Source organism: Panthera onca, chromosome F2 (genome assembly GCF_046562875.1).
Source record: "Panthera onca isolate mPanOnc1 chromosome F2, mPanOnc1 haplotype 2, whole genome shotgun sequence".
Classification (NCBI taxonomy): Eukaryota; Metazoa; Chordata; class Mammalia; order Carnivora; family Felidae; genus Panthera; species Panthera onca.
Window position 1 is genome coordinate 8,337,615 of NC_138356.1, and position 12,902 is coordinate 8,350,516.

Genomic DNA, 12,902 nt, shown 5'->3' on the forward strand with positions numbered 1-12,902 from the left:
GAGCCTCGACTGTCACAAAGGTGTATATTGCTGATGGTATCGATTCCCTTCTTTTTTTTACAGAAACATCTTGGAACTTGTCAAGCTTTACCGAAGGTGATTTGCGTTAAGTAATGCAACAGACCCTTTAATCTTGCAAACTCTTGACTTGGAATGTTGTAGCCAAGCAAGGGGAAATTAATCAGTGAGTCGGAAAGAGCACTTCCTGCCGTGCTGTGCCCAGGCCTGAAGAGAAAGACCTCTGTGAAAGTAGGAGCACTAAGGAATTCGTGCTACCTGCTGCCTCATCATTCATGCTATGAATATTCATCCGCTTCATTTGTTTTTTCCGGGAAGCGCTGCTTTGAAAGAAAGAAAGAAATTAAGAAAGATAGTAAAGGAAAAAAGTCAATGGATTCCTGGGGCTTGTGTAGCTCGGAGAATAGGTACTGGGTCACAGAGACTCGTGTGCAATGGATACAAATCTACGTGTGTTTGGAAATGAAAAAAAAAATGTCAGTGTCATCTCTTTAATGATTGACCTGAGTACAGTGGCCGCCCTTCATTTGTTGAGGCTACTGTCGTCAGCAGTGTGAAAACCAATTTCTAAAAATTGAATCTGTAATTCAGTTTCGGAGGTAAAAATCTGCACGGATGGAACTATTCAGTAATTTGGTTCCTGCCTTCCCTGGGTGGTGACCCGGCAAGTTTCAAACCGAGGCGACTGTGTGGAATTGGCTCTCCTGCTCCTTCTGAGACCCTGCAACGTCTGGGTTACAAGCTAGAAGATGGTCAAGTTGAGATTCTTGATTGCCTAAGTGTTTGCTTCAAAGTAAACAGGTAATCTCGCAATTAAAAAATCACGGTTCTTTCCCACTTGCTTCTCTGTTTTCCAAGAAAGGTTTGAGCTGTAACGGAAGAAGGAATGTACCTCAGATGGTAGTTCCAGAGTCTGCAAGAGTCGGGCATCCGTCTGTTCTTATAAAGTTTCTGTCTGACCTTTTGGTAGAGCAATTTTAGGAATGAACCCCAGATGAATGAGTGAAAGCCATCAGATTTATCTGATAAGCACCCTAACGGAAACATTTTTACAAAAAGAAGCAAGGATCCTTTTTCTTGTGTTTCAAGGATGTTTCTCCTTCCTGAGCGATCATCTTGGTGACTATCTCCAAGATGTACCAAGAGCTACTGAACGATAGTTTCAGTTATGGGCTCCAGTATCCTGCTGAACACGATGACAAAAGTCATTTTTCAGAACTAGCTCTTGGCTCAAGCACTGACATTTAATGGCAAAAACTGGCCTACCACCGTGTGACTTATTTTCAATTGCAAGGCAGTGGAAACTAGTACGTGAAAGAAAATGTTGATTTCCTGAACTCCAAAGCCAAAATGGGCAACAAAGCAACTCTGAAACCTACAATGAGTTGGTTGACCGTGGGGAACCCGGGAGCAATAAACATTCCTCTTAAGCAAGGCTCATGAGTGAGACTGGCTATAAGCTGTGTTGGGACAGAAGGTGATTGAAGAGGACGCCTACCAGTGGCTCATGAGGAATATTTGCCTTTTTAGAGAGCAGAGGTTCAAGGTAGCCCCCTGCTATTCCATAACTATGACGATAGATACATCCATATATGAAGGGCCAAGGCAGAAGACAGAGAAGATGCCAGGGGCTTCATGTCTGAGACTAACTCTGTCTCTAAGGGAACAGCTCTCCTTGGTCATTGGCCCCTATGCTGCTAACTAGCTCTGCATGCCAAGAGCTTCTGATGGATTACAAGATGAGATATTCAAAGGTATTGTAAGTACTCTTGCTCGTAGAACACGAACCATTGAATTATCCCTCATTTCAACAGCAACGAGATTCAGGGTTACTATGGCCTTACTCATCATCCCATTGTAAATACGTCATGACGTCACGAGAGCCTCCGTGTTCAAATTCACTAAAACAGGTTTCCACGTTCCAAGTCTGTGTCTCTACCCGCAAATTGGAAACATAACTTTGGGAGAATGATTTTCGGAATAACGGAAGTGAAAAGAGAGTGGACAGTGAAGCAATTTCTCACCATACACGAAACCACTTAGAGTACTGATAGCCCTAACGCTCTGATTTTTTTTTTTTCTCATGACTAAGTTTCCTTTAACTTAGGGGCTTTCGACATCTGAATTTTCCGGATGATTACTGACACATCTTCACCAAATTGAAACAGACACAACGGCATTGTTAAAAAATAAAGACTGCCCACATGAATGCCAATATCCCAATGAAAAGTGAAGAAGGAGGTCACTCAAGGAGTAAATTTGGTCTTGGTGAGGTCAAACATTTGGCTGCTTGGGAAAATCCAGATGTTTGAATGATACGGTTTTTCATCTGGTAGTCTGGTGTTGTCTCGATAGACAGAAAATGCTCAGGTGTTGTAGGTAATGACATTTAACTTTCTTGTTGCAGTAATCTGTTGCTGGTGATATTCTGCTGCTAACAATCTCTTTGTTGTGCAAAGAGGAATAAATAATGCAGAGCAAATGCTATTTGATTTTTTTATTTACTTTTGGCACACCCAAGAGTGGAAGAGGTTTGGGAGGCTGTCGTAGGGGGGTGGGGGGGTGGGTATTCCGATGTGATTGAGGCACAGACCTCCCTCACCGAGCCGGTTCTGGAGGCCTGCCACTTGGCTCCTTCCTGCCGAGGAAACTTTTTATCCAGCTCTTTTCCATCCTTTTATACTTGCCCCTCTGCTCTTCATGTAGGTCTTAATCGCTCACAAAGTCTACTTGACAGAAGAGTTCAAGGGAAATACAGAGTCGTTAACTTTTTATTCTTCAACTAGGAAGTTTCCATTGCAAGGACTTCTTAGATCTTTGAAGCAGAAAAATCATTTAAACTACTCAGTGCAGTTATTTCGTGGTGCATGTTGCGGTGTGGACAGAAGTAAAAGCTATTTTTCCCAAATTATACAAAATGCATACTTGGTTTGGTTTATTGATGTCGTTCTGATTGCCAAGGACTGACTGGTTATACACAGTGGAAGAGTAGTGCTGTCTTTGTAGTCCCAGAAAACGGAAAAAAAGAGAAAATGTCAAAGGAAAGTTCACTCTCCAGAAAGAAAGTTTGAGATAGTCGTATGACTCTTGTGTTTGTGACTAATTAGGGACGTTTCCTTCCTTGTTTCATCTGACTTGGCTCTGGACTAGTGAGTGTGTGTATTTCATCAAATTGGGTGCTCATTTTCTATTCTGAGGCTGGACAGGAAAACAGGCAAGTTATTCCGACCGATTTTCTCTTCTGTGAGTTTATGTTGCAGAACTCGTTCCGAGGCACTGACCGTAAGCAGGCACACAGAGCGCGATCGAAAGGTCACGAGAGCATTTCCAGAGAAAAATCTAAATGTTTTGTACATTCTTAGCGTTTTGATCGCGTCAAATGCTACCTTTCAGCGCCAACTTAGAACGACTTCGTGGGGTAGGCATTGCCCATGTCCTTGTTGGGTCCCTCCTCCCGTCACATGCAGACGTTTCCGAAATCAATTGGATGCTCCACCTGTGTAGCAAGGGCCTCCAGCCACTGGGTGTCGCTGCTCTGTGCTGACTGTGTTTTGAAAACGCTCCTTCGAATGGCTGACCCAGTTTGCTAGCCCCCCACCTGTGAAAGCCCTCGCGACCACCGCGCCGCCACTTCCTGTCGCAGGTGTACAAACCAACCCGGTTTGGTTTTGCTTTTCTTTTTCCTTGAGATTTTTGACTTCACCAGATCTTTTCCCAAATCTTTTTACTTTCATGTTATCGACAGGATATTTAGTTCAGTGTTTCAGTCAACTGGCAACCAAGAGGCGACAATCAGTTGGCAACTACAGAAATTTTAGGTGTTTTGGTTTGTTTTGTTTCCAGTTATCTTTTACTATGTAATAATTGAATGGAACTTGTGGTTTGGTAGAAAACTAAAAGTCCCTGAGTTGAATATAATGGCTGTTGTAATTATACTTAAATATATTCTACGAAACGGTATCCTTTCACACTATGGAGTATACTCCTTTCTGGAGACAAGAAGATGGAAGGGCCATGGTCCAGCGGTGGAAACACACAGGGGCCTAGCATCTGCGCCCCTTGAGTCCTCATTCCTGGTCGGTCCCTTCAGCCTCAGAAACTCGCCCACAGCCTCCTTTTTCCCATATGTAAACGAGAGATAATCTTTATCTACCTACCTCATAGTGATTTTGTGAAGATGCGTTAAGTTGGTAAAGTGCGCCGGCACTTGAGTAGGGGTGTTAGCGCAAAGGAGGCCTGTGCGCAGCCCTGAAATAGGCTACAGGAGGGGAAGTGGAGGCAGCTTAGTAACACGACAGCAATAAATCACCAAGCAGAGAGTACGAGTATTTGTGATCACTTAGCAGAAGTGAAACTTTTTCTTCAAAGGTCTATGTAGAACTTTCTTTTTTTTAATTATCAGCTTTTTAATGACAAAAATTAATTCCTTTCATACAAACATTGAGAAGCTTCGTACGGAAGGACGATTTCCCTCGTAGCCAAGCTGAATTTTATGATAGAGTTATTAAATATATCCAAAAGACTGGGCTCCTTCTGATGCCTAAAGAGTTTGCATGCCTCATCCCCAAACTACATTTTCCAGAATGCCTGCCTGATACCTGAGTTCAGGACTCACGATTGCCAAGCGGTGTTCTGGAACCCACTACCAGGAGGGAAAATTTTTAATCGATATTGAGATTAGATTTTGTGTTGTTTCCGGTGAAGTTCTTTTTTGACTCTTAGATGACACATCCCTCCCTCTACTACCCAATAAAAGAATGTAAAGCCTTATTTATGCCTGGAACTTCTGAATTGGTTTCTTTTCAGATTATAAATAAATTTTAAGATTTTCAGAGAAGTGTTTACACAAGGGCTTCGGCTATATATTGATATACATGTATCCTCATACATGAATAGATCTGAGTATTCAACTATAGGACACAGGAGATGGTGGGGAAACAACCATAGAGAACATCCTGTACAACTTCCCCCAAAAGTCACATGCTTTTTCTTACTTAAATATTTAGTCTGGATAAGAACTAGTGCTAAATAACATAATTTGGGGTTATAAATATTTATCATTTTTCAGTTGTGGCAGTAATATTGTAATGTAGGAATATACCCATTAAACTATACTAACAATTCAGATAATGTCTTAATGCTGTGACTTCACAAGGAAAAGTTATGTACATAAATACTGTCATTGTGCCCTTAGTTAATAATTATATTCCTTTGCAAAAAAAAAAAAAAAATGCATGCTCTTAAAAACACGAAATAAGGTTTCAGAAAGTTTATCTTGATAAATGGGTTTAAAATCATGTTGTGCCTAGAACTACATAAAGGACACGTTCAACATAATCTCTTCTGGATTCTACAATCTAGTTGCCAGTGGTATAGCTTAAAATTTCACATTGGTTATACATTTCTAATGCATGGTATTAAGCTTTCTGGAGCATGAATTTAACCTAGGCAATTGCCTGATCCATTAAAAAAAAATGTTTATGTTGCCATGCCAGACTTAAGACAAACACCTTTTTTTTAGACTCAAAATATGAGTATAGTAAGCCAGTCAAAATGATTTGGATTTCTCTGACTTTTTTCCCCCAAGTTCCACGCATCAATATTTTTCAAACCCAAAGTGCATCAGAATATCCTTGTTCCTGAAGGGAAATATCCATATCGTTTGTTTTTGTGCAAGAAAACTGAAGTTAACAGGACTGGATTCAGGGACATGCAAATAAGATACGGTGTGGCACGTTCTAGGGGGGCTGGCCAGGATGAGGGGGGCGCTGGGAGAGAAGGCATCACTGGCAGGCTTACCACCAAGGTACAAAACAGAATCTAAACGTAGTAGCTGGACAACTCTTTGAAGTGATGGAAATGAAATTCCTCACCAAAGAGATGAACACACAGGTGGAGACAACATGTTATTAGACAGAAGCTATGCATCTAATTGCGGGGAAAACGAAGTTTGAACCTCCCCTACTTCACTCTTAAGGCTTTCCAGCCCACATGGAAGGCCCTAGAGTCTTCCCCAAAATAGAAGACTTTTTTAGAGAACTACTTTTTAGCAAAGATGCATGTGATTGTACTGCCGTGGACCAGCCATTATGTAATTATCACATACGTGATGCTTTATAAATGTAGTTGTCAACTCTTACGGTCACTTCCAGTAAATTCTGTCCCATAAACATGTGGCAGAAAATTCTCTTGCTCCAAAGGAATGCCTGCCAACTTGCTTACATCCAGTCTTACCCCTCGCATCTTACTATCGCAAAACTTTCATATCCACATGGTATGGGACGGTTGAAAAATGAAGCTGTCGGTAAATTGCTTATTGAAGGTCTCACCTGAAGCTTCTCTTCAGTGAAGAGGGCAGGAGGAGCGGGGAACCTGGGTGAGAATCTTGTCTCTATTAAATTGTCTCTGCTTTTCTTCTCAGTTACCAGACAGCTTGGTAACCTGGAGCACAAGATGATAGGGGAACATGCACATTAGGTTTTTCCCATTCTCAGAGCAAGGAGGGCAACCAGGAAGCCAGACGTTCCCATGCCTTTGAAACCAAATAGTACATTGAATTTAGGGCTAAGACAAAAAAGAAAAAAAAATGTTGTAGAGTATGAGCGACATCATCCTTCCTACCGGTTCTTTTCTCAGTTTCTACTGAATTCTTTTTACGGTTTAGACCAGACGTTTCTAATAATGATCACTGATGCCATTTTAGGTTATAGCTTCCATGCAGAAATGGTGAAAGCATGAGTTACCCCCAAAATTACCGGGAACACTGACTTTGTCTGAAACTGACACCCTCCCTAGCAAACTAGAAACAAATACAACTTAGTATTCTGGTGTCACTACGAACATCTAGTAAAAAAATAAAAAGTAAACAAGAGGAGCGTTTTGCTCAGCATTAAACCACTGCACAACATAAACCCGCTTCCAAATGGCAAGGATTTTTACTACTGACATTTGTCCTTCATTCTGCGTTATTTTCAGTAAATAATTTTCACATCTAACTACCTCAGCTACCGTCCTTTCATTTAGAAACATGAAACCATGCACTTTGTAACCAACAGGTTTTTCATTTCAAATTTCAAAAGGATACTTGGTGCAAAGCAATTTTCCAAAATTTATATATGACAGAAGAAACCCACCCTCGGCAGCTTGTCCTTAACTCTGTTTGTTTGTTTCTGAGTTGGATTGGGGAAGAAAGAAAGAAAGAAAGAAAGAAAGAAAGAAAGAAAGAAAATTCGTCTCCACTTAACACCAAGAAAAGCTGCTCTATATTTGCTTGATTTGCCTTAAATATTTTGTGCTCCTTTCCCTGTTCAATTTTTTTTTTGTTTGTGTTAAAGCTATCTCTGAAAAGAAAATGTAACAGGTGGCAGATGAGCATCAACTAAGAGAAGGGACCAATCATTTCTCAGTTCCCTGTTGTCAACTCTGCATGACATTCTGATTGTGCGAAATTGCCATTCCTGTGTTTCTCTCTCCCATGACCACTAGAGAAATAAGGTCCGAGAGACCCCACGTGTGTGTTTAGGGAACGGTGTAGACATTTCCCCCAGGACGAGCACAGTGCCTGGACCCGAATGATAACCTTGGCGGTTCTTGTGCTTTTACTTTGTAAACATTGTACAAATGTATTTGGAATTTTATTTGAAATGAAGAATTAAACTAGTTACGAAATTCTTTTCCTTCCTGTAAATATATATATTCAAACTCCATGTATCCAAACATTCCTTTAGCGTTTGGATTGTAAGAGTGTCTTTATTGGCTGGAGGCCGCCGTCTCGGGCCGCGGTCCCACGTGCTCTAGTTGAAAGCACAGTGTGTGGTGTATTTGATGTACTATAAAACCATAGTTATTTTGGTCTGTTAAGTAAGTTGCAATTTGTGATGAAATGAAGTGGAAAGTAGTGCTTCATAATGAACAAATTTCCTTGGTTACATGATTTTTTCTTGTAAAACTTAAAAAAAAAAAGAAAACTTGAAATTTTATATATTTGGATTTTGTAGATTTTTTTTTTTTTATTTTATTGCAACACAAGGTACCAAAATCATTAAATAAAGTACACTGTGGTCATTTTAACAGAAGTCTGAGTTCCTGATTCTTTCTAAGTGCAAGAAGAGAGCAGTCGTTGTGGGTCTGAGACGGGAAGGTGGCGGAAGGCCATATTCTCAGGCATAGTCTCGAGACAAAGTGATTGAAACCTGAAAGTAAATGAAGCTGAGTTCTGTCAAATCTGAAATAAGTTTAAAATGAAACTATATCAATTTCTAAGTGTATTTCATTTGTTTATTTCTGAAACATGCTACAGAACGTTTCTCTAGAACCACTATAAAAGCAGAGATGTTTCAGATCACAAAGAGGGTAAAAATCTAAATAATAAACATTAATAAAAGGAAAAACTGTCAGCGAACAAAAGTGCTTTAAAAAAGATGAAGCAGGGTCATCTGGGTGGCTCAGTCGGTTAAGCGTCCGACTTCAGCTCAGGCCATGATGTCACGGTTCGTGGGTTCGAGCCCCGCATGGGGCTCTGTGCTGACAGCTCAGAGCCTGGAGCCTGCTTCACATTCTGTATCTGCCTCTCTCTCTCTACCCCTCCCTCACTCACAGTCTGTCTCTCTCTCATTCTCTCTCAAAAATAAACACACATTAAAAAAAATTGTTTTAAAGATGAAGTGTCTAAATGGCTGGTTCTTCTACAAAATTAGGGTTTATGCTTTATATGATTGTTTTCCTTAAAATATTCTTTTGTCTGTTTGTTTTAAGGAAATTTTGTTTTTCTGTACAGTTTGGCCAGAGGTCTAGCGGCTTATAAAAGCCTTCCTTTATCAAAGGGAACTACAGCATATGCTGTGATGATATGTGTAGAAACTGCTACCAAAATCAAATAGAAAGATACTACTATTAGAAAGACCAATGATATAAATTTCAAAAATTCATTTCTTTTCAGAGTAATTTATTAGAGTGCTCCTTATGACTATAATAGTAACGTGCTGAATGTAAAAATACATGGTTGGTATTAGGGTTGGGAAGGAAGTCACAGCAGGGAAGGAGGTGGGGTCCCTGGATGAACAGAGTCCTTACCTCACTTTGCCTGACTCAAAACGGAAGCAAGCAAAATATAAACTTCTACTGGGTTGAGCTACTGACAGTTGGGGTTGTCTGTGACAGCAGTTAGCTTCCTCTGAGCATTCCATGGACCAGGGATCTACAATTAGCTCAGCCATGAGGATGATTAGCTCAACTTCCTACCTGGGTTTCAAAAACAAGGAGGAAAAGAAAGGGCGATTCGTGTCTTTTCTATATTCTCTACAATGAGTGGGTATTGTTATAATCTGAAAACAAGTAACATGTATATTTAAGGGGAATTTTTTTTTTTTTAAAGAAAACATACCAGGAGCATCTGGGTGGCTCAGTCGGTCAAGTGTCCAACTTCAGCTCAGGTCATGATCTCGTGGTTTGTGGGTTCGAGCCCCACGCCGGGCTCTGTGCTGACAGCTCGGAGCCTGGAGCCTCTTTCAGATTCTGTGTCTCCCTCTCTCGCTGCCCCTCCCCCGCTCACGCTCTGTCTCTGTCTCAAAAATAAATAACACGAAAAAAATAAAAGAAAGAAAGAAAAATATACCATATTCCTGAATTAGAAAACTTAATTTGGTGAAGAATGCAATTTGCCTCTGATTAATCTAGAAACAAAATACAACTCAAAATAGAGCCGCAAACATATTTTATAAAGCTTGACAAAATGATTATAAAGTTGATCTGGAAGAATAAAAGCATTATAGTAATCAAGTATTTGGTTTTTAAATAAGAGTATTGATGGAACTTGCCCTCCCAACCTGTTATAAGTAACAATGACAGTGTACTACCAGCACAAGGATATATTTAAAAGTTCAGAAACAGAATCTTATATTTTATATAAATGAACTTAATATATGATAATTTTAAATCAGTAGAAAAAGGATGCCCTCTTCAATAGATGGTCTTAGAATAACCAGCTCACCAACAGGGTCACCTCTTACCTCCAAATTGATCATACAGATTAAAGATATAGCCCTGAGAAAAGTTCAACTACAAAAATAGTATGCTCCTGTCACCTGAGATGGGAAATATTTTCTTTTTTTTTCTTTTTTTTTTTTTTTACATTTATTTATTTATTTATTTTTGAGAGACAGGGAGAGACAGAGCACAAGCAGGGGATGGGCAGAGAGAGGAGGAGGAGACACAGGATCCAAAGCAGGCTCCAGGCTCTGAGCGGTCAGCACAGAGCGCGGCGTGGGGCTCGAGCTCACAACCGCGAGATCATGACCTGAGCTGGAGTCAGACGCTTAACCAACTGAGCCACCCAGGCGCCCCGATGGGAAATACTTTCTAAGTTTCATTAAAGAGAGAGAGAAAAAGAGAGATAATTGATAAGGAAGTGAACCAAGGAAAGATACATATATCTATATCTATATCCATATCTATATTTATATCTATACACACACATACATAGATACACATATATCCATTACTTCTCTTAAAGGAGAAATACAATTGTCCAAAAATCAACTAAAAAAAAAATACTGAACGTACTAAACTGGACAAATATCCTAAAATGTATATACGAAGATGTTTAGAACAGGAAAAATTGGAAAAAGCTACAGAATATCCTTACAATGAAATATCCTATAACAACGAAAAATAATAACTTTTAAAAAGTCTTTTTTTGCACTAAACGACAATATTAATTATTAAAACTTCATTTTGAAAGCAAAGAACAAAGAAACAAGCGTCCCGGTAAACCATAAACAAAAATGCACCAGTACATTAGAATATCCAGCAAATGGCGGCATAACGGGCAAAGAATATTGAAAGGAGAACTGACTAGTTAAATACTCAGCCGCCTGAGAAGAGTCCTGTCCGACATGCCGGTTGATCAGTGAGTATGAGATTGGCAACTACTCCAGGTGTGCATTGAATTTCTTTGACAGATTTCCAAAAGAAAGACGCACCCTCGTAGGGCAGCACCTGAAAGCTTCTCAGAAGGATCTGTGCCCAGAGCAGGTCTACAAACAGTAACCGGGTCTTGAAAGACTTTCGGACAAGTCTGCATTTTTCCGACAATCGGAGTAAGCGTGAAAAAAGACCAGAGACAAGCAATGGTCACCCTGAGAACGCACATGCATGCAGGAAACCAGGACTGCTGGAGAAGTCTTGCAAAGGAACTACTGTGGTTATTCAGTAGAGCCAAAACACGGTGGCACCTACTACATGTTGAGTAAGAGGCTCAAAACACAGGGCACCTGGGTGGCTCAGTCGGTTAAGCGCCTGACCCCAGCTTGGGTCATGATCTCACAGTCTGTGAGTTCAGGCCCTGCGTCGGGCTCTGTGCTGACAGCTCAGAGCCTGGAGCCTGCTTCAGATTCTGTCTCCTTCTCTCTCCGCCCCTCCCCTGCTCATGCTCTGTCTCTTTCTCTCTTGCTCTCAAAAATAAATAAATATTAAAAAATTAAAAAAAAAAGAGGATCAAAAGCCAAGAACCACCCAAACGATTAAGTTGAATTATTCCTGTCTTTAAAATCTTCATTTCTGGTTCCAATTCTCTATATATGACCAGCCCTGCCGAAAACTGGTTGGCATTGACCCTTTACATAATGAGAACCCTCACTGCCTTTCCATCTCACAGACAAACAAGAGACATAAACTCTGACCCTTCTCCTGAAAATCAGAATCTATCTGTATTTGCAACTTGCATCCTTGCCACTGTCCCCAAAAGACATCCCTACATTTTTTCCTGGGGCTTAAATGTCCACTGTGCTTTATAAATCCATGCCTTTTTTTTTTTTTTAACATTTATTTATTATTGAAAGACAGAGTCAGAGCGTGAGCAGGGGAGGGGCAGAGGGAGAGGGAGACACAGAATCCAAAGCATGCTCCAGGCTCCGAGCTGCCAGCACAGAGCCCAACGCGGGGCTCGAACTCACAGACCGTGAGATCATGACCTGAGCTGAAGTCAGATGCTTAACCGACTGAGCCACCCAGGCGCCCCAAAATCCATTACTTTTTACTTCATTTATGGGACATCACTCCATCTCCTCTCCCTGTCTTTCATATCTTTTCTGAGACCATTTTCATTCTGTCTGCCATCACGCCAAAATTGTGCGAGACAAAAATCAAAACTTCGATTTTTCCCCCTTTCCCTCTCTCTCTTCCTCTTTTTTTTTTTAAGTTTATTTATTTTGAGAGAAAGAAAGAGAGAGAGAATGCGAGCATGAACAGGGGAAGAACACCCAGAGAGAGAAAGGGAGAGAGAGAATCCCAAGCAGGCTGTCAGCACAGAGCCCCATGTGGGGCTCAAGCTCACAAACCATGAGCTCATGACCTGTGCCGAGATCAAGAGTCGAATGCTTAACCAACAGAGCCACCCAGGTTGCCCCTCTTCCTCGTCTTCTTGTCTTTCCCTTTTCCTTATTCATTCAAAAGCAGAAAAACTGAAGTGTCAGTTCCTTCAGAGTAGAGATCACATCATGGTTTTGTTTTGCTTTTTACTGAATGAATAAATGAATATTATCATAGACAGATTCATCAAGTTCTTTGCAACCTAACTTTCCTCATCTGAAGGCTGGTGGTTGTGGTGAGGGCTGTACAGAAATCACCTGCTCAGTGGCGGCACCTTAGTAACAAATAAGATAACCACTGCTGCTGAATTAACTCCTGACAATGTAAAGAAGTTGCTCCTTCCCAAGTTCAATGGCCTCTGCACTAGTCTCCCACTTGATTTTTCTGGCTGCAAGTAGGGGTGTGATGTCTCTTTCTGCCTTTCTGTATTCTCCCTTTTCTCTCTCTGGGTGGGACCTCTTCCTCTTCTCATGCTGAAATGTTGGTAATTCTCGATGTTCCTTCCTCAGCCCTCTTCT

The 12,902-nt window shown here is 40.8% G+C and overlaps 1 protein-coding gene across 1 annotated transcript in view; it reads left to right on the plus strand.

Moving 5' to 3' along the window:
* The window catches only part of XKR4 (XK related 4), a 431,032-nt gene extending 423,592 nt beyond the window's left edge, over nucleotides 1-7,440 (plus strand). The window contains exon 4 of the transcript XR_014136563.1: nucleotides 64-7,440. The gene's annotated coding sequence lies outside the window, so the exon portion shown is untranslated. The remainder of the gene's footprint in view (nucleotides 1-63) is intronic.
* The last annotated feature ends 5,462 nt before the right edge of the window (nucleotides 7,441-12,902 follow it).